A 24,684-nucleotide genomic window follows, 5' to 3' on the forward strand; every position below is an offset into this window, starting at 1 on the left:
GTAGGGAACTGTGAGAGCAGCTTTCGTTTTTACCATCATGCAATGCTTTCCCCCACACCTTCTTCCAGTAATAACCACCTGTTGGAGAACATACTCCATGTAGTTTGATGGTAATACCTCCTTCATCTTATATTGAGTGCTCTCTGATTGTTGTTATACTGATTACAATACATGACATTAAACACAACAGAGCAATAGTTACAGCTGTGCCGAATGAACATTCAAAGTCTTCAGAGTCCACAGGCTAACGGACCCAAATAAAACGTCCTGAAGTACCAGTTTTTTGTTTGGTTTTCCTTGAATTCAGAAGGAGGTATTTAGAAATTCATTCAGTGATAGAATATGTAATATTTTATAAAGCTCTACTTATGACAGTGGTCCACTCTACTAAACTCCTAAACATTCTTCTGTTAAAGAACATTTACAGCTTGAGTATTTGAATCCAGAAAACCTGAGTCCATTGCCTAAACTCTTTTCTTTTTAAAGATTTATTTATTTATTTGAAAGGCAGAGTTACAGAGTGGCAGAGGCAGAGAGAGAAAAAAAGAGGTCTTCCATCTGCTGGTTCACTCCCCTAATGGATGCAATGGATGCAATGGATGGAGCTGGGCTGATTCGGAGCCAGGAGCCAGAAGCCAGGAGCTTCTTCAGGTCTCCCACAAGGGTGCAGGGGCCCAAGGACTTGGGCCATCTTCTGCTTTCCTAGACCATAGCAGAGAGCTGGATGGGAAGTGGAGCAGCCAGGTCTTGAACCAGCGCCCATATGGGATGCTGGTACTGCAAGCAGCAGCTTTTCCCACTACACCACAGTGCTAACCCTGTCTAAACTCTTTAACTGCAAGGTCATACCACCCCAGAATAAACAATGGGGCATTCTACTTATTTGTCTTATAATTAATAAAGAGTACATAACCTTTTGGAGAATCATCATTGGCAATACAAAAAAAAATTAACTATGCTCATTAACTTAACATATTACAATTCAAATACTGTCTTAAAAACATGTCATTTGGCTATTTAACTTTTTATGCATAGAGAAAAATTCCTGCTGAAGTGGGTTAATTGTTCTCAGATCACATTTAAAGGACTAAGCTATCTGTCACCATTTTATTCTCCACGTCCAAACAACTTAAGGAACTTGATTGTGACTCAGTTTCTCCATTTCCCTCTGACCACCCTAGTAAACACTTGAGCCAAGGAGAGAGAAACTAAGCCACACACTATATTTATCTTCAGACCTACAATGTTTTTAAGACACTAAAAAAACAGATCAGAGCCATATTTTTATTTTAAAATTGAAAGTTATCTGAAAGGTATATACAACTGTATGTAACCAGATTTGTTTTTATTGAGGACTCACATCAGAGGAGACTAGGGGGAACTGTTAACTTCAGAATTAGTCTACAACAGAATACTCCCTAGACATTTTCCACATTCATTTCCCCATCTACTTCAATGTTGTCTAATTCCTTCCAGATGCATCTTAAAACTTAGCTAAGGAAAGAAAACATTAGAGAAATTCTAGAAAGATACTCATGATGAACTTAAGGTGAAAACGTATCAGGAGGACCAGCAGAAGAAGGATGGGAGGACAAAGAAGAAAGAAGGAAGAAGTCAGTGCCCCAGCCCAAAGCTGAGGAAAGCAATGGTGCTGTTCTTCATTTGTCCCCCATTCCTAGCCTCTGATGAACTTTCAGCCTTCCTCAAATTCTCCCCTAACATCCTAGCCAAGTTCAATGTGCTGAATAGCTTTCAGTTCCTGCCTACTGCTAAGAAAACAGAGACCCTCAGTGAAAATATTGACAAACCTCCTAATGCTACCATAGTCAGTAAAAAGAGTATGTGAGGTTTTTCCAGTTTCGAAACAGTGCCCTCAAAACAAAGCTTTCCACTCCCCTTTCTCCTTATTCTTCAGCTCTTTAGAGAAAGTAAAATCTGGAATATAAGTAAACAATGGTTTCAACTTTGAAGCAGAGATTATGGTATAAATTAAATTACCTTTAAAATTAAACTTCAAAATTAAATATACTGTCTTTTTAAAATAAAGACAATTTAGCATGGTTTTTTAATGATTACTTTTCATAGTAATAACTAGATATGGCAAGCACAGTCAAGGATCCCATTCTTAATTGTCATATCACAAGTATAAGCACACTAGTTAAACAAAGTCAAAGAGAGCTTTGACTGGAATTCATGCTTTACTTTCCATACTTTATCAGTTGAAGGTGTTGTGTTTTTGGAAATTTATGTTTCCATTATACATCATGTTTTAATACCAAGTTCACATTTGCAAAATGCCCCATAGATGACAATCTTTGATATAACTGAGGGTTCACTAAAATGATTCTTACATCAATCAAATCAGTCAGTGATGTCTTTCAGTATCACCTGTCTTCATGATGAGGGAAGAGACTGTTTTGAGCCAAGAAGGCTGGCAGTATTCAATGAATCCCTGATCCTTGCCCAGAAAATCCATGAACAGAAATGTCATTCACATTAGAGGTTTGAATGGAGTTGGAAAACATTTAACAAACTAAAGATGTGAACTAGGAAAGTAAAATGGCTTTAGCTCTTATCCACTACAGAGTAAATATGAGCTATGCTTTGTAGAAATATCAGTGATCTAGAAAGGAGATCTGGTTTCTGGCCCAGGCTCTGCCATTAGTTGGATAAGGTGTTTTGAAAAAAATGTGCAGTCATTTTGAAAGGGTTTATTTATCCCCAAAGGTCATTTATGGAGTCTAGGCCAACACCCTCAGGTTAGATTAATTCCAAAGTACAACCAGCATTAACAGTCTATAACAGGATGACACAATATGAACCTTTGAATCAGATCCTCGTATGAGAGTAGACTTGGACTTGAGGCTGGAAAACCAAGGGACTTCCAACAGCAACATCAGACTATGAGAAAGAAAAAAAGGAGATTGTTTAAAAAAAGAAAGAAAAAGACGGTATGGAATTGGCATTGTGATGCAGCTGATTAAGCCACCATTTGCAACACTGACATCCATTATCAGAGCTGCTTCTGATCCAGCTCCCTGCTACTGTGCCTGGGAAAGCAGAAGATGGCACAAGTACTTAGGCTCCTGCCACCCATGCTACCCATGTGAAAGACCTGGATGGAGCTCCAGGCTACCGCCTTCAGTCTGAACCAGTCCCTTGGCTGTTGCTGCCACTTGGGGAGTGAACCAGCAAATGAAAGATGTGTGTGTGTGTGTGTGTGTGTGTGTTTCAAATAAATAAATATTTTTTAAAACATACAGATAATAGCATAAATAGTTTCTCAAACAAAGTTAATAGAAACAAGCCAGAAACCAGAGGGTATAAATCACGATTCCTTTCACATAACCAGGTAAAATTCATCTATGATATCAGAAGTCAGGTTAGTGATTACCCTTGGAAGGGAACACAACAAAGACTTATCTGGTGCTAGAAAGGCTCTGCTTCTTGATCTGGCTCTTGGGTGCTGGTTACAAGTGTATGTGTACTTCGTGAAAATTAATTAAGTTATATATGCCCTCTTCCATATAAGATACTTCAAAAACTTCATGGAAAATGGAATTAAAGGATAAGCTTAGGGGCTGGCACTGTGGCATAGTGGGTAAAGCCGCTGCCTGCACCGGCATCCCATGTGGGTGCCAGTTCAAGTCCCGGCTGCTCCACTTCCAATCCGGCTCTCTGCTATGGCATGGGAAAGCAGTGGACTATGACTATGACCAGAAGAAGCTCCTGGTTCCTGGCTTTGGATCAGCTCAGCTCTGGCCATTGCGGCCCATTGGGAAGTGAACCAGCAGATGGAAGACCTCTCTTGCTCACTCTCTCTCTCTCTCCCCCTCTCTGTGTAACTCTGACTTTAAAATAAATAAATCTTTTTTTAAAAAAAGGATAAGCCTATTTTGGTGCAAAAAATAGAAATTTTATGAATATGAGGAGTCTTCAAAAAGTTCATGAACATGTATGTTATGAAAAAACATGCATGACTTTCAAAATTTTTACAGCAAAATAAATATAACTTGAAACTATTTCAAAATAGTTCTAAATTTATGACAAAAATTTTGAAGTACAGTTATCATATATCCCACACCTAACTTCCCTTATTATCTTATATTAGTATGAATATTTGCCACATTCAATAAACTACAACCAGATACACTGAATATTAACATCTCATATTAGCATGATATATTTGTCACAATTAATGAACCACACCCAAGTTCCCCTAATTTTTTATTGAAACTACTTCTATCCTTCCAAGGTGTCCATCATCAAATGTGTGTGTAAAGATAATATGGTATGGAGCTGGCACTGTGGCGTATTATGCTAAGCCTCCACCTGTGGCGCCAGATACCAGTTCATGTCCCAGCTGCTCTGCTTCTGATCCAGCTCTCTGTTATGGCCTGGGAAAGCAGTAGAAGATGGCCCAAGTGCTTGGACCCCTTCACCCTCATGGAAGACCCAGAGGATGTTCCTGGCTCCTGGCTTTGGATTGGTTCAGCTCTGGCCACTGCAGCCATTTGTCAAGTGAATTACCGGAAGGAAGACCTTTTTCTCTGTCTTTTCCTCTCTCTGTCTATAACTCTACCTCTCAAATAAATAAAATCTTACAAAAGATAATGTGGTATGACTATATAATGGAACACTATTCAGCCCTAAAAAAGAAAACTCTGTCAAAATAAATACAGGGGCCAGTGTTGTGACATAGTGGTAAAGCCACCACCTGCAGTGCAGGCATTCCATATGGGCACCAGTTTGAATCTTGGCTTCTGCACTTCCAATCCAGCTCTCTGTTACAGCCTGGGAAAGCAGTAGAAGGCGGCCCAAATGTTTGGGCCCCTGCACCCACTTGAGAGGCTGGAAGAAGCTCCTGGCTCCTGGCTTCAGCCTGGCCCAGCTCCAGCTGTCGCAGCCATTTGGGGAGTGAACCAGCAGATGGAAGATCTCTCTGTCTCTCTTTCTCTGTCTCTCTCTCTGCCTCTCTGTAACTCTGCCTTTCAAATAAATAAATAAATCTTAAAAAAATTAAAGAAAAATTTCTCTTTAAAAAATAAATATACCATTTAACTCCATTTTTTGCAAACTTTTTGAAGTACTCTTATACATATATTTCAATAAAATTTGCATTAAATATATACAGCTGTATATTCTGAAATCTAAATACATTCAAGATAAACTAACAGCCCACCATAGATACCAAGAAATTCTATGTGTAGGAATAATAATCCTAGACATAGAATTCTGTAGGAATCAGAATTAGACAGGGTATAACTAAGATATCTCAGGATAAGTAAGTTTGGGGTCAAGTGTTTCCGAAAGAGCTTAGAAAAAAAGGTTTGGGTGCGGAATTTAGGACTATTAAAGAAATGTTTTCAAGTGGGAAAAATACTATATATATATATATATATATATATATATATATATGTGGGGAGCAACTGAGACTAGACTAAGTTACTGGAATTAAGACTTATTCTATGCATCTGCTCTCCCACAATATGGCACTGGGGAGGAGTAAACTTCTACGCAGCTGCCTCTCGCCAACTTGACTGATAAACTGCAGGAGCTGATCCTGCTCCTGATTGGAGGAGAGCAGCGTGCTCGGCGTGTGGGTAGCAGAGTTGGGATTGGTGGAAGAGGACTATAAAGGAGGAGAGAGACAACATGCACCAGGAACATCTATCTGAAGGAACACCTGAGCAGCCCCAGAGAGAGCCGGCCGGCGGTGTGCCGCTCCTCCACGGAAATGGGGAAAGTGGCAGGGGGTGCTGCCCCTCCACGGAGATGGAGGGGTCGGCAGCCAACCCGGGAAGGACCAGCAGCAAACCTGGGAAGAGCCGAGCAGACCAAAGAACAGGGCAGGGTCCAGTGTCGTTCCTCCGTGAATGGGGGAACGACTATATATATATATATATATAGAGAGAGAGAGAGAGAGAGAGGGAGAGAGAGAGAGAGAGAAGAGCAAATCATAATTTGGTCTGGAGTGTGCTCCTTCTATATTTCTTGAAATTCACAAGGGAATGAACTATAAAACTAATTTGGGCTTTAGCTCTGCATTCTTCCTCTCCTGCATTCCTGTGGCAGTTAGAGTGGAGTATTGTGTCACACAGCACTCACCCATGGGCTAGTACCTAGTCTCACTGATCTTTATATACATAGCATCAGAAACAATGACTAGTGCATGGTATACACTCAGGAAAATGCTTATGGTGCTTCTTAACTAACAATGAACTAACTAAAGACTTAAATAGGTACATAGAAACTGTCTTGTACTGTTGATTTGTCCTATCATTGTTTATGTTAAAAATCACTGAGTTGGGGGGTATCAGAAATTTTCTAGAGCAGTCTACAGTCCAGTAGGCAAGGATAACTCAGAATTCTCCTCTTGACCAGCAATCAGCACAATACAGGTGTGTTGAGGATCAGCAGAGCAGGCAGCAACATGGTAAAATCACAGCCCAACTCTATACCAATCAGCAGCTGCTAAGTGTTCCTGCTGGACTGAACTAGTTCTCTGGGACTAGACAGATAAGAGCAAACTCTAGTCAAAATCTGCCAGCAGTTTTGCCATCTGTCTGCCTCATACTACCTGCAAGCACTCCATACACCTCAGCCCCAAATGCACTGGGACTCTTGCTCCCAGACCCAAACTATGGTCTTATTCAGATGCCCTATATCTTAGCAGGAGCATTCTCTTGGTGACTGAAAAACATGACCATGACCTGGCCTCTCTCTTTTTTAAAAAGATTTATATATTTCTTTGAAAGTCAGAGTTACACAGAGAGAGGAGAGGCAGAGAGAGGTCTTCCATCCACTGGTTCACTCCCCAACTGGCTGCAACAGCCGGAGCTGTGCTGATCCAAAGCCAGGAGCCAGGAGCTTCTTCCGGGTCTTCCACATGGGTGCAGGGGCCCAAGGAATTGGGCCATCCTCTACTACTTTCCCAGGCCATAGCAGAGAGCTGGATCGGAAGTGGAGCAGCTGGGACTTGAAACGGCACCCATATGGGATGGTGGTACTTCAGGCCAGGGTGTTAACCCACTGCACCACAGTGCTGGCCCCATCATAACCTGGTCTCTTACACTAATCCACACTATTGTGGTAAAGGGAAACCATTTTAAGGGACACCTAGTATCTTTATTCCATCGCTCCACCTTCCCTCACAGGTAGATTAAAACAGCACTCTCTGTTCTAGGTACTACAAAGAATGAAACTATAAAAAACAAGAAGAACTACAAAAATAGTTGAATTCTTTGAGACTAGTAGTCCTGATCCTGAGAATTTATAAAAAGGAAGTATTTCAACAAGGGAAAAAAGCTACATATCTGCAGAAATTCATGTAAGCATTATACATAGTAGTAAAAATGTATAAATAATTTAAATGTCCCACAATATGAAAGTGGTAATTTATGACACACTGGCTCATTGTAGTACTTTGAAGTTATTCAGAATAATTATGAAGAATATTTTAAAAATGGTAACATACACAGTAGAGTGGTATGCTTTTAAAAGCAGAACTCAAATTTGTATCTCTGCTTTGATTGCCATCTGTTATAATATATATGAATACAGATAGAGAACAGAAAGGAACACGAAGTAAAATGACATTAGATGCTAGAGCACTGTGGGGTTACAGATACTTTTTATTCGAGGATCACCTAATACTTCTAAGTCAGAATAATTGACAATGTGTCATCATCTTCTTTGTTTCATTTAGTAGATCAATTAAAACCCAAGAGAATATACTGTAAGAAATGTTGAAACTGCATTTAAAAATTCACTTTCATATTACAATTTCTAGAGGTCAAGAACTAGGTCATTCAGTTTTTAATCCTTTGTGTAATGCTGCATAGTATCTCATGCACAGTAAGTGTTCCATGAATACTGCTGAATTGAGAAGGAACAGTTTCCCCCCACATCACTCTAAAAAGGTACAACAAATTTAGGGAAAACAAATACTCACATTAAAAATAATGGATCTGGGAGCAGGCACTTGGTAAAGTGGTTAAAATGCCACTTGGGACACCTACATCCTATATCAGAGTACCTGGGTTCAAGTCCCAGCTCTGCTTTAATTCCAGCTTCCTGCTAATACACACCCTAGAAGGCAGCAGATGATGGCTCAAGTAGTTATGTTCCTACCTTCCAAGTGGGAGACCCAGATCGAGTTCTTAGCCCCCAACTTTGGCCTGGCCCAACCCTGGCTGTTGTGGGCATTTGGGAAGAGAATCAGCAGATAAGAAATATTTCTGTCTCCTCATATCCCTCTCCCTCTTGAATAAAATAAATACTTTTTAAAAATCTAGAGGATCTATCTTGAATCAGATTCTTGTATATGCAGGCCCTGAGACAAGGATTCAAGTTTAAGTACTTTGGAAAATGATTCCAAGAAGCTATGGTAAGTAGGAGAGACTAGAAATAAGCCAGGGAAGGGAAAGAAGCCAGTTTAGGGTGCAAGACTGAGCAGGTTACTATAGTGAGCAATTGCAACTCAATCCTACTAAGGAGCTCTGCAATATACTGTAGATCGTGACTCGGAAATACCCTCCCAAAGTGGGAAGAAGTTGCGGAATTTATCCACCAACTTTCCAACCCATGATGACCTCCTAGGGCATTCCCTAGCCCTGCACACATGGGCTGAGCATAATCCCAGCAGAAAACCTCACAGGCAGGAAGAGTGAACGTTCCCTGTAAGAATTTAACATCCAGATTTACCAAAATCAGCAGTACATATCGAGAGGCTATACGGTAGAGATGCTAACAGTGTCAGCCACAGGATCTATATAATAGATGCAAAATGGGCAGTTCATACAGAGATCAACCCAGTGGCAGAAGTGGAGTTTGAAATGATCCTTCAAGGAGTAAGGTGCAAGTGAAAATCATAATCCATGTTTCAGAGAGCTGCAGGGATATATGCATTTACCAACACATTCAAAACTTGATAGAGGTTCAAAAAATGCTGGTTTTAACTTTGTCTTAGTCAGAAATACAGAGAGCCCTGAAAATGCTCTTCTGAGAGTCTGCTAAAATTCTAAGTGACAGATGGAGAAGATGGAGCATGAGCCAAGTTTCAGGGCTGTGTGTGCACAAGGGGTGAGAAGGAAACAAGGCTAGTGAGAACAGGTCCCTTCGTGGCACCATTTTTATAAATTTCAGTGAAACAGAGGAGAGGAAGAAGCTACGGCAGGTGGCAAGTAGAGAGATATGGAGGCTGCCCAGGACATCAATTCAAACTCCACTAGAAACAACTGGACAGATTTGTATTAAAGTAGCTTGGATGAATTGTGGTCCCTTCCCATAGGAAGGAAAGGTGAACTTTGTCCACTAAAGGATAAAGGGGGAAATAGTGGTGGTAGTGGCAGTGGTGAGAAACTTGGAAAGTATCCCATGCCATGCCCCCAACCACACATTCACAATAGAACCAACAGTCAGAAGGGGCTTGATGAGTAGTGCAAGGACAGCCATCTTTCCCAAAGCCCTGACTACCCAGCAACTGATATGAGCATCAGCAGCTAAGTAGAGAGACCCAAACCACGGCTAATTCACAGAAATCAAATCCGTATCACCTGTAGGGTTTGCATCAGCGAGGAGAGGGGCAGGGAGAAGGGACACAAGCAGCCGTGTGTTAGGATGCTAAGGGACAACAAGAAGCAAGAAAGTGTGAGGACCTTCTCAATAACGAGCTTCCTGAGCTACAACCAGAAATCCTAGCCCTCTGCTTATGGGTTCTGGGATTTGCATGTCCCAGAGCACAGCTGTTGCATATTTTTTTTTTCTCCCAGAGATCACACAAATGTTTCAGGTACTCAGAAGAGTACATGTGTCCTTCATAATTCACAGTGACTCCTGCTATATACTGGAAGGAGCCCTGGACAAATCAAACTCATTTGTTCTGTGTTTCTCCATTCTAGCTGTGGCATACCAGGCAAAGCAGGTCCTCAGCTGATAAAATACTGTTAAAATGAAGCTTATTGATAAATGCTTAGTTGCTATAATTTGTCACGCACTACTGTAGCTGCTCATTCTAGACTCACCAAAACCCTGATGGGTAGGTGCTGATATCACTGCTGTTTGTATAGATGAAGAAATGAGGCGCTAAGTGGGGCACACAGCAAGTAAGGAGCAGATGTGAAGTTTGAACCTGGCAATCTGGCTCCAGGCCAAACTTCTTTTAGTTTTTAAGGCAAGTTTATTTTGATGTAAAAATTTTTTAAAAAATCCATACCTACCTTTTTTCATCTTATTAATTTTTTGTTTAATCTGTAACAGTTGTATATTTTATCAGTACATACAGTGCAATATTTCAACACATATATACAGCATGAAACAATCAACCCAGGAAACGAGACTTCCCATCTCCCTATCTTTTTCGTGTTTTGAGCCTACCAGCTCCTCTCCCCCGGTTCTTTATACAATATATAATACCATTTAAATACTATGTTCTACCACCTCTCAGGAGCTGAAAGTAAAATGCTTCATGTACATGGAGGTTGGACTCAACACTTTATCTCTTTGCCTTTGGAAAAGTAACACAGTGCAGTGCATAAAACTTGGACTGTGGAGTCATCATAACCTGAATTATTTTTAGTTGTGTGATCTTGGTCAAAATATATCATCTCTGAGCTTTGGTTTCCTAAAAGTGAAACTGGAATTACAATTCCTATGTCAGAAGGGCTGCTGGATAGGTGAATTCACCAGTGCCACACCTGGCACTTGATAAGTGCTCAGATAAGTGTTAGTTTTAACCCTATTCCCAGTTTGGCATATGCAGAGTGTTGAAATTGCTTTCTATGAGTATCCTAACATTTTGAGCCTTTTTCTTCTCGGATAACTCAATGTGGAGAAACAGAACAAATGAAAACCATGCAGGCATAGTATTTCAGGTTCTCTCTTGAAAGTTTCCTGGAATTTTTCCTGATGGAAGGAAAATAAGAAATAGCAAAGATACTCGGGAAGGTACCCATCCCTGTAATAAATGACACCAAATAAGACTTCCTGGGCATCCAGGGTGATGGGCATCTTGTTAACATAATCAGCTGGTGTTCTGCCAAATTCCTCTTTTCCTGACTAAACCTACTGGAAAGCTTATTTCACCTCTGAGAAACTGTGAAATGCTGCATTATGACAGAGCATTTTCAAAATTCTTTTCACAACCCCCCAAAGTTTTAAGACAAATCCACTTCCTTCTTTCATTGTAGGGGAACAAAATTGTTACCCAAACCCTGGAAAAGCCTAAGTTTCATCTCCCTGCCCCCTGCCTCTACCGAGACATTTTACCAATTACTGTAAAGAGTGGCTCTACCTAGCACTGCCTTCCAGAACACCTTTCTACTAAACTATTTTCTTGAGAGCACAGCAACTTGCCAAAGAGGAAATAGCTCTCAGTATCTTTTTTCATAACCTCAATTAGAATAAAAATCACAATCACAAATATGCACTGACACAAACACCCTATAGGTTAAGTTGTTTACACCTGTCTAGAAATTCTCACAAAACCCTGATCAAATTTGTTCAATTTGGCAGAGTATTCCAACACTTAAAAGAAATTAATAGGCAATATTTTCAACATCTCCCTTGAATTCTCAAAGCTGTATCGGAGGCAACTATAAAAACCCATGGAATTAATTCCATCCTCAAAAATCAAAGCAGCTGTGTTAATAATTAACTTAATAACTTCAAAGTTATCTCAATTGTGCCTACAACTCTAGCATAGGCGGGGCCAGTACTGTGGCTCAATAGGCTAATTCTCAGCTTGCGGCACCGGCACACCGGGTTCTAGTCCCGGTTGGGGTGCTGTATTCTGTCCCAGTTGCCTCTCTTCCAGTCCAGCTCTCTGCTGTGGCCCGGGAGTGCAGTGGAGGATGGCCCAAGTGTTTGGGTCCTGCACCCGCAAGGGAGACCAGGAGAAGCACCTGTTTCCTGCCTTTGGTTCGGCATGGTGCGCTGGCTGCAGCGCGCCAGCCACAGCGGCCATTGGAGGGTGAACTAACGGTAAAGGAAGACCTTTCTCTCTCTCACTGTCCACTCTGCCTGTCAAAAAAAAAATTTAGCATAGGCAGAGATCAAACCTGAGACACAATTCAATTTTCCAAATTATGAACTAAATGCTGATGGAGGGTGAAAATACTAGCCCAAACATGTGTATTAGATCAACCATCATTTATATCATCATTGTCACCATCTTGTTCTTTGCATGAGAAGTTAACACTAACATACTTTTAGTAGGCTCTGTTATTGAAATGTTTTGTCTGTTAGAATACTGAATTTGTTCTAGACATCTTTATTGAATTCCAATTCTGACCAATATTTTCAAGCACACTATCCAGGCTTAACTGAGCAGTCTATGGCCAAGTAAGCTAACTGCTTTACCAGGTAATCAAACTCATGACCATGGCCCCATAGGAATCTAAGGAGTTAGGATGATTCACACAGAAATCAACTGCACAGGCCGGCGCCGCGGCTCACTAGGCTAATCCTCCGCCTAGCGGCGCCGGCACACCGGGTTCTAGTCCCGGTCGGGGCGCCGGATCCTGTCCCGGTTGCCCCTCTTCCAGGCCAGCTCTCTGCTGTGGCCAGGGAGTGCAGTGGAGGATGGCCCAGGTGCTTGGGCCCTGCACCCCATGGGAGACCAGGAAAAGCACCTGGCTCCTGGCTCCTGCCATCGGATCAGCGCGGTGCGCCGGCCGCAGCGCGCCAGCCGCGGTGGCCATTGGAGGGTGAACCAACGGCAAAGGAAGACCTTTCTCTCTGTCTCTCTCTCTCACTGTCCACTCTGCCTGTAAAAAAAAAAAAAAAAGAAAAGAAAAGAAATCAACTGCACAACAATTACAGGCTGAGCATTCTTAAACCCAAAATCTGAAACCTCAAATTATCATAATCTGAAATTTTGGGGTGCCAACCTGAACACCACAAGTGACAAATTCCACATCTGATCCCACATGACAGATTGCAATCAAAACACAGGTGCAAGGGCCAGCACCATGGTTCACTTGGGTAATCCTCTGCCTACGGAGCCAGCATCCAATGTGGATGCTGGTTCTAGTCCTGGTTGCTCCTCCTCCAGTCCAGTTCTCTGCTGTGGTCCTGGAGGGCAGTGGAGGATGTGGAGGATGGCTCCTGCACCTGCATGGGAGACCAGGAAGAAGAACCTGGCTCCTGGCTTTGGATCAGTGCAGCGCCGGCCGTGGTGGCCATTTGGGGAGTAAACCAATGTAAGGAAGACCTTTCTCTCTCTATCTCTCTCTCACTGTCTATAATTCTATCTGTCAAATAAAAAAAAAAGGTGCATAAACAGCACTCTGGCCTCAGAATCAGCCCTTAAGGCATTCGGATCTAGCTAAAAAGCCCATGAGAGTTTCTCAGGCATGGAAAGCCAAGACACTGTGGCAAAAAAAAATGCAAAAAAAAATCTAAATGAAAGATATCTATGGGTGAGATCCCAGCGGAAAGAAAAGGCCATCAAAGAAGGCAGTACCTTTCTCTGAAGGGAGGAGGGAACTTCCACTTTGACTATGGCCTTTTCTAAATAAGATCGGAGTTGGTGAACTCAAGAGGCTTCTGTAGCCTCGGCAGCTCATGACAAGAGCCTCGAGTGATTAATGACATCATAAATAAGAATGTCAATTGTTAAATCAACAACGGAAGTCACTGTGCACCTGCTCCCCATGTAGGACCTCTGCCCTTAATGTGTTGTACTATGAGAATTAATGGTAAAACTACTACTCAACAGTATTCTATACTTTGTGTGTCTATGTGGGTGCAGTCTGTTGAAATCTTTATTTAGTATATACTAAGTTGATCTTCTGTATATAAAGATAATTGGAAATGAATCATGATGAAGAATGGGATGGGAGAGCGAGTGGGAGATGGATGGTTGCAGGTGGGAGGGAGGTTATGGGGAGGAAGCTGCTATAATTCAAAAGTTGTACTTTGGAAATTTATATTTATTAAATAAAAGTTGAAAAGAAAAAAACACAGGTATACTAAAAATTGTATAAAACTGTCTTTAAGCTATGTGTATAAATACACATACAACATAAACGAATTTCATGTTAAGACTTGGGTCACATTCCCAAGATATCTTGTTATGTATATGCAAATATTCCAAAATCTAAAAAATCCTAGTCTGAAACATTTCTGGTCCCAAGCATTTTAGATAAGGGATACTCAAACTTTATGAAGTGCCTGAAGTATAACCTAAGGATCTGAAGTAAGTCAAATAAAAGATGCACTACACTGTCATTATTATTTCATAGTGGTGATTAGAATCATGTACTTAACCCCAAACTATTAAAAATCACAAGAAAACAAATGATCCTTAAATTTACTGAGGGACTTAAATTTATGACTCAGTAGAGTGAAAATCATATACTTCCCTCAGTAGAAGATGTATCTGTACATCTCAAGGAAAGAAGAACACATTTTATTTAGCCTTAATGATACCAGATTTTTGTGCATCTCACTATGTTATGGTGGGTATCCTGGTTTCTTTAAGTTGCTGTAACAATTTACCATAAAAACTTGGGTGGCTTAAAACTTATTCCCTCACAGTTTCACAGCTCCGAAGGCCAGAAGTCTAAAATCAAGGTGTCAGCAGGGCTTTATTTCCTACGAAGTCTCTAAAGAATCCTTCAAGCCTCTTCCTAGCTTCTAGTGGATGGTGGTAATGGAGACGCTTGGGTGGCAGCTGCATCACCCCAGTCTTGACCTCTATTATCACACAGCCTTCTGCCTTCCATGTCTGTGTGTATCTTCAACCTCTCTTCTTATAAAGAAACCACTCATTAGAGTAGAGCTCATCCTAATCCAGTATGACCTCATTCTGACTAATTACATCTGCAAGGATCCCAGTTTCAAATAAGGTCACATTCTGAGGTTCTGGGTGAATGTGATTTTCTGGAGAACACTATTCCACCCATTACAGGGAGCATACCCAAATTGCCTTTGTGTCGAAGACACACAGCTCTTACCAGATCTCTTATAAGGCTTTTTGGCTCCATCTAAGAGGTGGACACTGCAAACTGTTTTTCCTTCCAAATCTCCAAACTCCAGTGCAATGTGATAGTCTGCAAAGAATGCCCAAGACAGTATATTAAACATGTGTGCATTTTTTACCTTCTTTTATTTGCCAAAACATGTTAACTCTAGACAAAAGTTAAAACCGCCAGAGAAAACAGCATCAGCAAAAACAGCAATTTAAAACTAAGACTTCGAAACTTCTGACCAAACATTAATTCACATTAGCCAAAGAAGAAGATAGTTGTAGTATTCAGCCAAATCGATAAAAACTCTGGAGCACTTCTTTTTCCAAGGACTAAAATGGTGTAATCCCCCAACCAAATGTCAAATGCAGAATCTCAGCCCCTACCCGGAGGCTCGCAGAATAAGAATCTCCACTTTAACGTTATTCTCCAGATGATTCGTATGTGCTGTTCTAAAACTCTCGTGCCAAAAGTAAAAAAGAAGTCTAACCCTTCCACATAATTCCACACTTCCTGGCAGGAATGGGTATTTGTTTTGCTGAGGGGTGATAGGGAATGTTAAATACATACACACTCACACATACTGGTCCTTTGCCTTCCCACAGAGCAGCAGCAGCTTTCCAAATGAACAAGCTGTTTCCATGACACCATACCCTTAATTTGAAGCAGATACACCAACCACCCAGGAGCAAGACAGCACAATGCACCATTTCATATTTATTTTATTTGGGTTCTTGGCCTCAAACATCTCCTTGAAAATGAAATCTTTATGAAAAAACTAATATTTGAGGCAACACTTTAATTGGCAAATGTGTCTCCTTTTTTCTTCTATAAGTAGGGCACTCTGAATGGTTCTGTGTTAAATCTCTTGTCATGGTTAATCAGTCTGGGGTAACAACATGAATGGCTAGTAAATTAATTATACTATTGTGAGTATGTGGTCTGCCCATCTAGTGAATATTTTCTTTGCTGAAATTCTATGCCATTTTATTCTTAATATATTTTTAAATTCAATTTCTTCTTTCTGTGAAAATGTATTTTTTCTCACTCTTCTGAACAAATAATAGAAAAACTCACTCTCTATCTCTTTGTTTTGCACCATCTGTACTTAACAATATGCTGACATGAGAGAGACAAATTCAGGAATGTGACTACAGGAAATTCATTTGCATTAACATCAGCCTGGAAACAGTGAATCAAGTCCTAGTTTCTCCCTAAAAATCCTCCCTTAAATGTTTCTCTCCACAGCTTTTCTAAGTTAATTTACCCAACCAACAAACTCAAAGCAAAACAACAGTGTGCCTAAAGCCAACTGGCTAAAAATAGCAGTCTTGGAGTGGGCATTTAACCAAGCAATTAAGAGTCCCATGTCCTATATCAGAGTGCCTGGGTTCAATTCCCAGCTCCAGCTCCTGACTCCAGCATCTTGCCAATTCAGCCCCTGGGAGACAGCAGGTTATGGGTCAAGTAATGACTCTCTACCACTCGTATGGGAGACTTGGATTGAGTTCCCAGCTCCTGGCTTTAGTTTGCCCCAGCTTCTGCTGTTGTGGGCATTTGGGGAGCAAACCAATGGATAACAGCTCCTCTCTCTCTGCCTCTCAAATAAACAGATAAAATAAAAATGGTCAAATTTATTCTGCAGGGAACAGACCAAATCCGAAGGTACACAAAGGAGTCACGTGTAAAGAGGGGAATTAAATAAGCACATATTTGATGCATCCCACAGCCACAAAACTACAGGCTCAGATGCAAATCAGCTTTGCTGTCAGAAGGTTCAGGGAGGGTTATTAGAAATTCTTCACAGCCTTTTCTAGCCCATGACACCTATCAGACTTTTACCCCCCTGCTCACACACCAAGTAAACTACAAAAAAAGCAATCATTGCTTGAATGCAGAATTCCCAAGTGCTTAAGATAACTAGAGGTCTGAATTCGAGGGGTTCAGCCCGATCCTTGCCTGCATGCTCCTGAAGTTCAGCCATTCAGTTCCAGAACTGCAGGGTATGAATCACTGCCGTAAATCACCTTGGATTTCTAAATATATAGAGAGAGTTTAGGGGAGAAAACAAGGTGACATTCTCTCCACAATCTTCAAGAAGAACTGGCTGTGTGACAAGAGCCAGCGCCAGGGGAACCCAGCCATAGGAAGGAAGAGGCAGCCCAGAAAATTCCTCCCAGACAGACGGAGGGATAACAAAACAAGATAAAGGAGCTTGGAGTGAAGCAGGGACTGACAAAACAGAGCCGAGCTTAGAGCTTAACCAGCTGTCTCACTCTCGTTTAAATTTCTGAAGTAGGCACCTGAGCTGCATTTGCTACACAGGTGTTGCAGCCACTCTCCCCTCCCACCTCTCCAAGAAGATGTGGCCCATGTCTATTTTGCTAGTTGTTGTGTCTCAAGCATTGAGCACACAGAAGGGCATGCAGTAGGAGCTCAATGTGTACTTGTTGATAGAATGACTTGGTCAGTTAACTGATTAATGAAACAAAATGGTTTCCAGCAAAGGTTATAAAATATTCGTTTTGGAGAATTATCATTATAATTATTACAAAATGATACCTGTGTTCTTTAGGGAAGGCGTAAGAAGGATTTTTTCCTATAGAGAAAATAAAATCACATATTAAATCGAAGACTTTTTAACGTCATGAAAGGAAACTTGTGTTTTCTATTAAACCGTTATACATAAGTTGAAACATATGCATGAAATTAGTTTGGCGCCAAAATTTATCCTGCACTGACAGCGTAGTTGGACAGAAAAGCTAGGCTGGCTGAAGTTACTGAGCTTCTACCAAAGTCCCTGTGCAGTACTTTGCCTTTGTATTCCACAACATGCACCTTTTCCTGGTTTCTCAGATTCAAGCACACTATGGAAGTTGATGGTAGTTGTGGGTAAACTTCTCAGACTGAATGAATCAAGCAGGTTTATGAACCAACATGTAGCAGTAATCAACAAGCATATGAATCAGATACTGACTAGAATACAGGAAAGAGACTACGAAAGATGCACATTACTAGCATACTGGTATGTACTAGAAATATTAAAAGTGAGTGAATCTTGGCAATAAAAATGTTTCAATTGTCTTGCAGATGCTCTACTAAGCAAGACATCTTAATAGCTCCTACACTATCTGGAATCCTTGACCCAGCTCCATTCGACATCCAGTAACAGAAAAGATGGACCTAAACAACTCACAGTCCACACAGCAGATACAGAAGGGGCAGCGGGGCCCTGTATGGAGGAAATTGATGCCAGTGTTCCTTTCAGCACTAATAATCTCTCAGAATCTGGACTGCCCAAGCCATATTAGCCACTGGACACAAAAGTGAACTATAATATAGTGTTCCAGCTTTCTAATCCCTCCTTGGAGCCAGACTGTTTATAAGGGTACTTCATGTGAGCTCTGCACTCTGCTACCCTTCTGCTACCATCCTGCCGTCCATGGAAGCTCAGCCATGGGTACCACCAGAGCTTGGGCCTTAGGCCTTATTACTCACTGCAAATCAGACAGAAAGTTACTTCCTCCTCCCTGCCTACACAGGGACAACTGTCATAACTGCTCTCCAGGCCACACTGCTAGCAGATAGCAGCCAGTTGCCCGACCCTATCCCGTCTGGCTCTGACCCTTCCGGCTCTGACCCTTCCTAGACATGCCTACTGTGTCCCACTGCCAGCACCTGCAGCGTTCAGCCTGAGTCCTTTCTCTCAGTCTGTGTGAGCTGAGGCAGAAAGCACCAGGGAGCTAGTTACCCCAGCAGCAGTTCTCAAGCAGGAAAGATGGAATTGGAGGCTAAAGACCCTAAGCTTCCTTGCCCTTTGGGTGGGATAACTCCGAGGCATGTTTTATATTATCTCAGACGCCCAGAACAGGACTGAGCTCCAGTTACTCACAGTAGTGATCAGCACAACAGTGTGCTCTTTATTGGCATCTGTTACAAAACAGACATTTTTGTTTGTAACAAGGGCCTCATTTCCAAGCAGGGAAACACTCCATTGCTTCTGTTCCCATGCAGACAAGACACTACAATGTCCTAGGAAAGGGTAAGTGTAGCAGACATGTCAGAAGCTGGCTGTATCACCTGAAGCCTTACCATTGGGAGCACCTAGTTCACTGTCAACTGCCAGCTCCTGCAGTTCAACACCCGAGAGCTTTCTCTGGCTATGAGAGTCCGCTCTGTGTGGAAGTGGCAGGAAGCCGATGCACCCAGAAGCAGCCCTTGATGGATGACTGGGTGGGATAGCTCTGAAACATGTATCATTAACTGGCTCCCAGTGTACCCAGTGGAATCAGGTTCCAGTTACCCATGGTGCTAACTGGCCTGACAACACAGCCTTCTCTTCCCTATCTCACTTCCCCACTCCTCTGCCAAGATACCTGGGATCCATTTTCAAATGATCTATACCAGAATCTTTGCTTCAGGGTCTGCTTCTAGAGGAAGATAGGCTAAGAGACACAATTCTAAATGTCTGGAACTCTAAAAGGCAAATGAGCAGCCAGAAAAAAAGTATTAACCCTTAGATTCCCAAAGTCTGTCTCCTAAAAAGGTTGCTATGAAGGTTGAATGGAACCCTTGGGGTTGAAAGGACTCAGAATTATTGACCAAAAATCTAATCTAAAGAAACATTTTTTTTTTTGACAGGCAGAGTTAGACAGTGAGAGAGAGAGACAGAGAGAAAGGTCTTCCTTCCGCAAATGGCCGCTATGGCCGGTGCGCTGCGCTGATCCGAAGCCAGGAGCCAGGTGCCTCCTCCTGGTCTCCCATGGGGTGCAGGGTCCAAGGACCTGGGCCATCCTCCACTGCACTCCCGGGCCACAGCAGAGAGCTGGACTGGAACAGGAGCAACTGGGACAGAATCTGGCGCCCCGACTGGGACTAGAACCCGGTGTGCCGGCGCCGCAGGCAGAGGATTAGCCAAGTGAGCCGCAGCGCCAGCCAAGAAACATTTTTGAGGCTGATACTAAATTACCAAATTCTCAGCTACTTTGGTTCTTAACATATCCCTTGTGTCTGCTCCAGGTAATTTAATGGGCTTCCTAAAGGAGCACTGCCTAGTCAATCTTAGAAAAGCTTCCAACTGTAGTTAACATACACTTACAAAATATTAAATCATTGCAACCATTTGTTCTGCACCTTTCCAAGTGCACTTTAATAAAATTGTCATAATATCTTTTATTCTTATTATAAAAGTAATAGAGGCTCATTGGAGATAATTCTAAAAATACTGAAAAATGAAAAAGTTCCATTACCAGAAAAATTCACTATTAAATTTTGATGTTTTGTCTCCCCCCCCTTTCTCTTCACACACACACATACACACACAATTGAGATCATTCTATATAACACTTTAAAATAAACATAGTGACAGCTCTTAATTTGCCCCGATCATTAGGTCTGGGGAATCATGAATAATATCAAATCAACAAACAATATATGAAAAGGCATAACTTTAGTTATCTCTTGCATCTCATCTCTCTCCTCCACTCTGATGAAGCCATTTTATATGAACTGACTTTTTTAACTGAAGCAGATTGATTAAAATGTAACAACCTTTTTCTTTTCTGCCCATCTTTCTAAAACTGCTAATGAACAGTGAACTGGTCAATCAGCAGGTGAGATTAGAGAAAAGGGACGGGGCAAAGTTGATGCAGATGAGAACTTGCTTCAGATAATCAAGGCTGATTGCACATTCACTTTCCCATGAATGTCTAAAGCTGTGGAGGGCAATTACCAAATGCATTAAGAGAAGGGAGCTCTATGTTGCTTCCTTTGTCAACTTGGATGTTTTGCACTATTAGAAACCTCTTTCCGGGAGTCATTTTTAGTCAGTATGTTAAAGGAAGAAGGCTCCCAACAGCTGTGCTCCTGAATTTGGGGAAAGGTTGGAAAATATCCCTTCTGAGATAACAGTTAATCAGAGCTAGCCTATAAAATAAAATAAAAGGGCTAGCATAGAAAAGACAGATAACTCATCTAAAAGATAACTTCTAAAGTCATTGGTTGCTGATAAAAGAGAGTGATTTTCTAAATCCCATAAAGGGGCTTGGGTTCTTCCCTAAAATGCAATCTAAAATGTAACTACTGAGAGATTACCTACATTCTTGGAAACCAAATTCTCTGAAATGAGGAACTGCATAGTGACAGAAAACCATGAAAATTGAAAAGGGATGGAGGAATAGGGCTGTGATTAAAATTAATGCTTACTGAATACAAGGTATGCATTAGGTTAGGTGCTTTATCAGTTAAGCCTCAAGTTAGTTGATGAAACACATTTTATTCTTTCTGCTTTACAGATGCAGGAACTGAGGCTCAGAGAGATTAGGTCATAAACAGCCAGCAGGTAGAAAAGCTGGCACTCCAATCCATGAGTGCCTTAATCTAAAATGTTGGGTGTCAGTGTTTATTAGACATATTTCTTTTTTTAAACTTTTATTTAGTAAATATAATTTTCCAAAGTACAGTTTATGGATTACAATGGCTTTTTCCCCCCATAATTTCCCTCCCACCCGTACCCCTCCCATCTCCCGCTCCCTCTCCCATTCCATTCACATCAAGATTCTTTTTCAATTCTCTTTATATACAGAAGACCGATTTAGTATATATTAAGTAAAGATTTCATCAGTTTGCACCTACACAGAACATAAAGTGTAAAACACTGTTTGAGTACTAATTATAGCATTATTTCTAGAAACAGAATGCCCTAATTCTGTTAGATTATGGTTAGACATAACGTGTACTTTTACAACCAGCTACAAAACTGATGGGAGTATTCTTTAAATCCATCCAATTCCTGTTTCTTACCAGGTAAACATACGTTATCCCCTCCTGAATAAGAAACCTCTGTATAAATTATTGTGAGTAGTTATCCATACAAAGAGTTCACAATACAAGTTGATAAACTGGTGTAACTTGTGACTTCAATTAATCCAAGAAAAAAACCACTGGATTTGCTAACCATAAACTACTTAGTCCACTTTGTCTACCATACCGTTATCCTTTCTGACTAAACAAGTCTAGTATCTGCTGACACTAACCGATAGAATAAATAAAGGGGAGAGTGATCCAACATGGGAAGTGAGATACTCAGCAGACTCATAGAATGGCGGATGTCCTAAATAGCACTCTGGCCTCAGAATCAGCCCTAAAGGCACTCGGATGTGGCTGAAAAGCCCATGAGAGTATTTCAGGCATGGAAAGCCAAGACACTCTGGCAAAAGATCTCTGTGAGTGAGATCCCAGTGGAAAGAACAGGTCTTCAAAGAGGGAGGTGCCTTTCTCTGAAGGGAGGAGAGAACCTCCACTTTGACTATGACCTTGTCTAAACAAGATAAGAGTCGGAGAACTCAAGGGGCTTCCATAGCCTTGGAAACTCATGACTGGTGCATAGGGAGATTACTGATGCCATAAACAGGAGTGTCAATTTGTAAAGTCAACAACAGGAGTCACTGTGCACTTACTCCTCATGTAGGATCTCTGTCCTTAATGTGCTGTACACTGAGGCTTAATGCTATAACAAGTACTCAAACAGTATATTTCACTTTGTGTTTCTATGGGGGTGCAAACGATTGAAATCTTTACTTAATGTACACTAAACTGATCTTCTGTAAAAAAAAAAAAAAAAGAAATTATCAATTCCCAACTTGACTCTCACTGGGATTAAACACGACAATAGGTCTGATCTGATTTCATCATCATTTAAAAAAAAAAATGTATACTCATAAAACCCTTCTTTAAATAGCATGTGCTTCACCAAATCAAACATAGACATCTCATTCCTCTAACCAGGTAGTGTTTTAGGAATTGGCGTGTAATTGGCATGATCAATGAAATGAAATGAAATGGAATCAAATGAAATGAAAATGGAAGTAGGCTGGGGAGCTTCTGGGAAGCGTTTCTTCATTCTTAATGAGAAGCACTCTGCAGCTCCTGGAAGAAATGTGTAATTTCAAACAATGTACAAGGTAAACAGAGACTGTGCAAAGTGAGCCTGGCACATCCTGTTTTATCAGAAAGTAAATAAGCTTTCAAAGATGAATGAAGTCATATTCAAAGGATATACAGCCAACAGGAAGAGCCTCCCCTCAATCAAAGTTGGGACAACTTCAGTATCAAAAGGATAAGGACTTTAATTAGATGAAACACTTAGAATGTTAGAAAACCATGAGTTAAAAATAATATTCCAGGGGCCGGCACTGTGGCGTAGTGGGTAAAGCCGCCTCCTACGGTGCTAGCATCCCATATGGGCGCCAGTTCCAGTCTCGGCTGCCTCACTTCCGATCCAGCTCTCTGCTATGGCCTGGGAAAGCAGTGGAAGATGGCCCAAGTGCTTGGGACCCTGCAGTCACGTGGGAGACCTGGAAGAGGCTCCTGGTTCCTCGCTTTGGATTGGCGCAGCTCTGGCCCTTGCAGCCAATTGGGGAGTGAACCAGTGGATGGAAGACCTCTCTCTCTCTCTCCCTCTCCCTCTCCCTCTCTTCTCCCCTCCCTCCCTCCTTTCTCTCTACCTCTCCTTCTCTCTGTAACTCTGACATTAAAATAAATAAATCTTTTTTTAAAATCCTAAAAAGTAAAGTCAAACAAATTTAATCATCATCATTACACCAAAACCTTACTCCAAAAATTGGCAATTAAAGTTTAAGACATAATCACTGATCTTGCCTTACTACTACAAATGGAACTTCAGATTAACCTGATAAAAGCAAAAGGTTGGTTGCTTTCTTTTCTGCAAGAATTTCAGCTAATAAATATCATTTTGTAAACTCTAATGAAATAATTTGATTCAGGCAGATATCTTCATTGGAAGCTAAAACCATGAGGTAAAAAGGTTAATGGGAAACTACAGAGTTTCATCTGTGCCAAAGTATCAACCTCAAAATTATCTACTCATTGCAAGGAGGGAAAATGTTATACAATGCTATTTTCTAATAGAGAGCTTGGGCTGAATAACTTATTTTGACATCACTACATGACTGGTTTTAACACCACTGAAAATGAGGCAAACAGACATTACATGCCTCTTAAACATAATATGATAGCACACAAAATCGGAAGTATTCCTTCCAAAGATGTTTAATATGAATTCTATACCTTGTTTACATCTAACATACAGTGTACAGGAAACACAGGGGTCAGAGAAATACTTCAAGAAAACAAAGACTGGGACCTTTAATAATTCAATTTTATGGGAAAGAAGAGGGAAAATATTCTAGAATCAAGATTAAAGATATGGGTTAGTGCTGTGGCGCAGTGGGGTAAAGTCCCAGCCTTTAGTGCCAGCGTCCCATATGGGCACCAATTCAAGTCCTGGCTGCTCCACTTCCAATCCAGCTCTCTGCTATGGCCTGGGAAAGCAGAAGATGGCCCAAGTCCTTGGGCCCCTGCACCCGCATGGGAGACCCTGAAAAAGCTCCTGGCTCCTAACTTCAGATCAGCTCAGCGCTGGCCATTGTAGTCATTTGAGGAGCGAATCAGTGGATGAAAGACCTCTCTCTCTCTGGCTCCACCTCTCTCAGTAACTCTGTCTTCGAAATAAATAAAATAAATCTTAAAAAAAGAATAAAGGAGATTTAGAACATATAATAATGATACGTGATTCATAATGCTTGGCTGGATCCTGTGTGCCAAAAAAAAAAAAATTAAAAGGCAAACATAAAAATATGCCAAAGTATTCATATCATTTACTTTATACATCTTGTAAAATCAAAAACCATTT

General features: G+C 41.2%; 1 protein-coding gene and 1 long non-coding RNA gene across 2 annotated transcripts in view; one reads left to right on the forward strand and one right to left on the reverse strand.

Moving 5' to 3' along the window:
* The window catches only part of PTCHD1 (patched domain containing 1), a 178,460-nt gene that overhangs the window by 110,406 nt on the left and 43,370 nt on the right, over positions 1–24,684 (forward strand). The window lies entirely within an intron of this gene.
* LOC149119548 (uncharacterized) overlaps positions 1–24,684 on the reverse strand; it is a 117,749-nt gene that overhangs the window by 32,422 nt on the left and 60,643 nt on the right. Inside the window, exon 3 of the long non-coding RNA XR_016228111.1 lies at positions 14,961–15,056. This is a non-coding gene — a long non-coding RNA (uncharacterized LOC149119548). The remainder of the gene's footprint in view (positions 1–14,960; positions 15,057–24,684) is intronic.

Source organism: Oryctolagus cuniculus, chromosome X (genome assembly GCF_051225735.1).
Source record: "Oryctolagus cuniculus isolate XC-2025 breed Fujian yellow rabbit chromosome X, ASM5122573v1, whole genome shotgun sequence".
Classification (NCBI taxonomy): Eukaryota; Metazoa; Chordata; class Mammalia; order Lagomorpha; family Leporidae; genus Oryctolagus; species Oryctolagus cuniculus.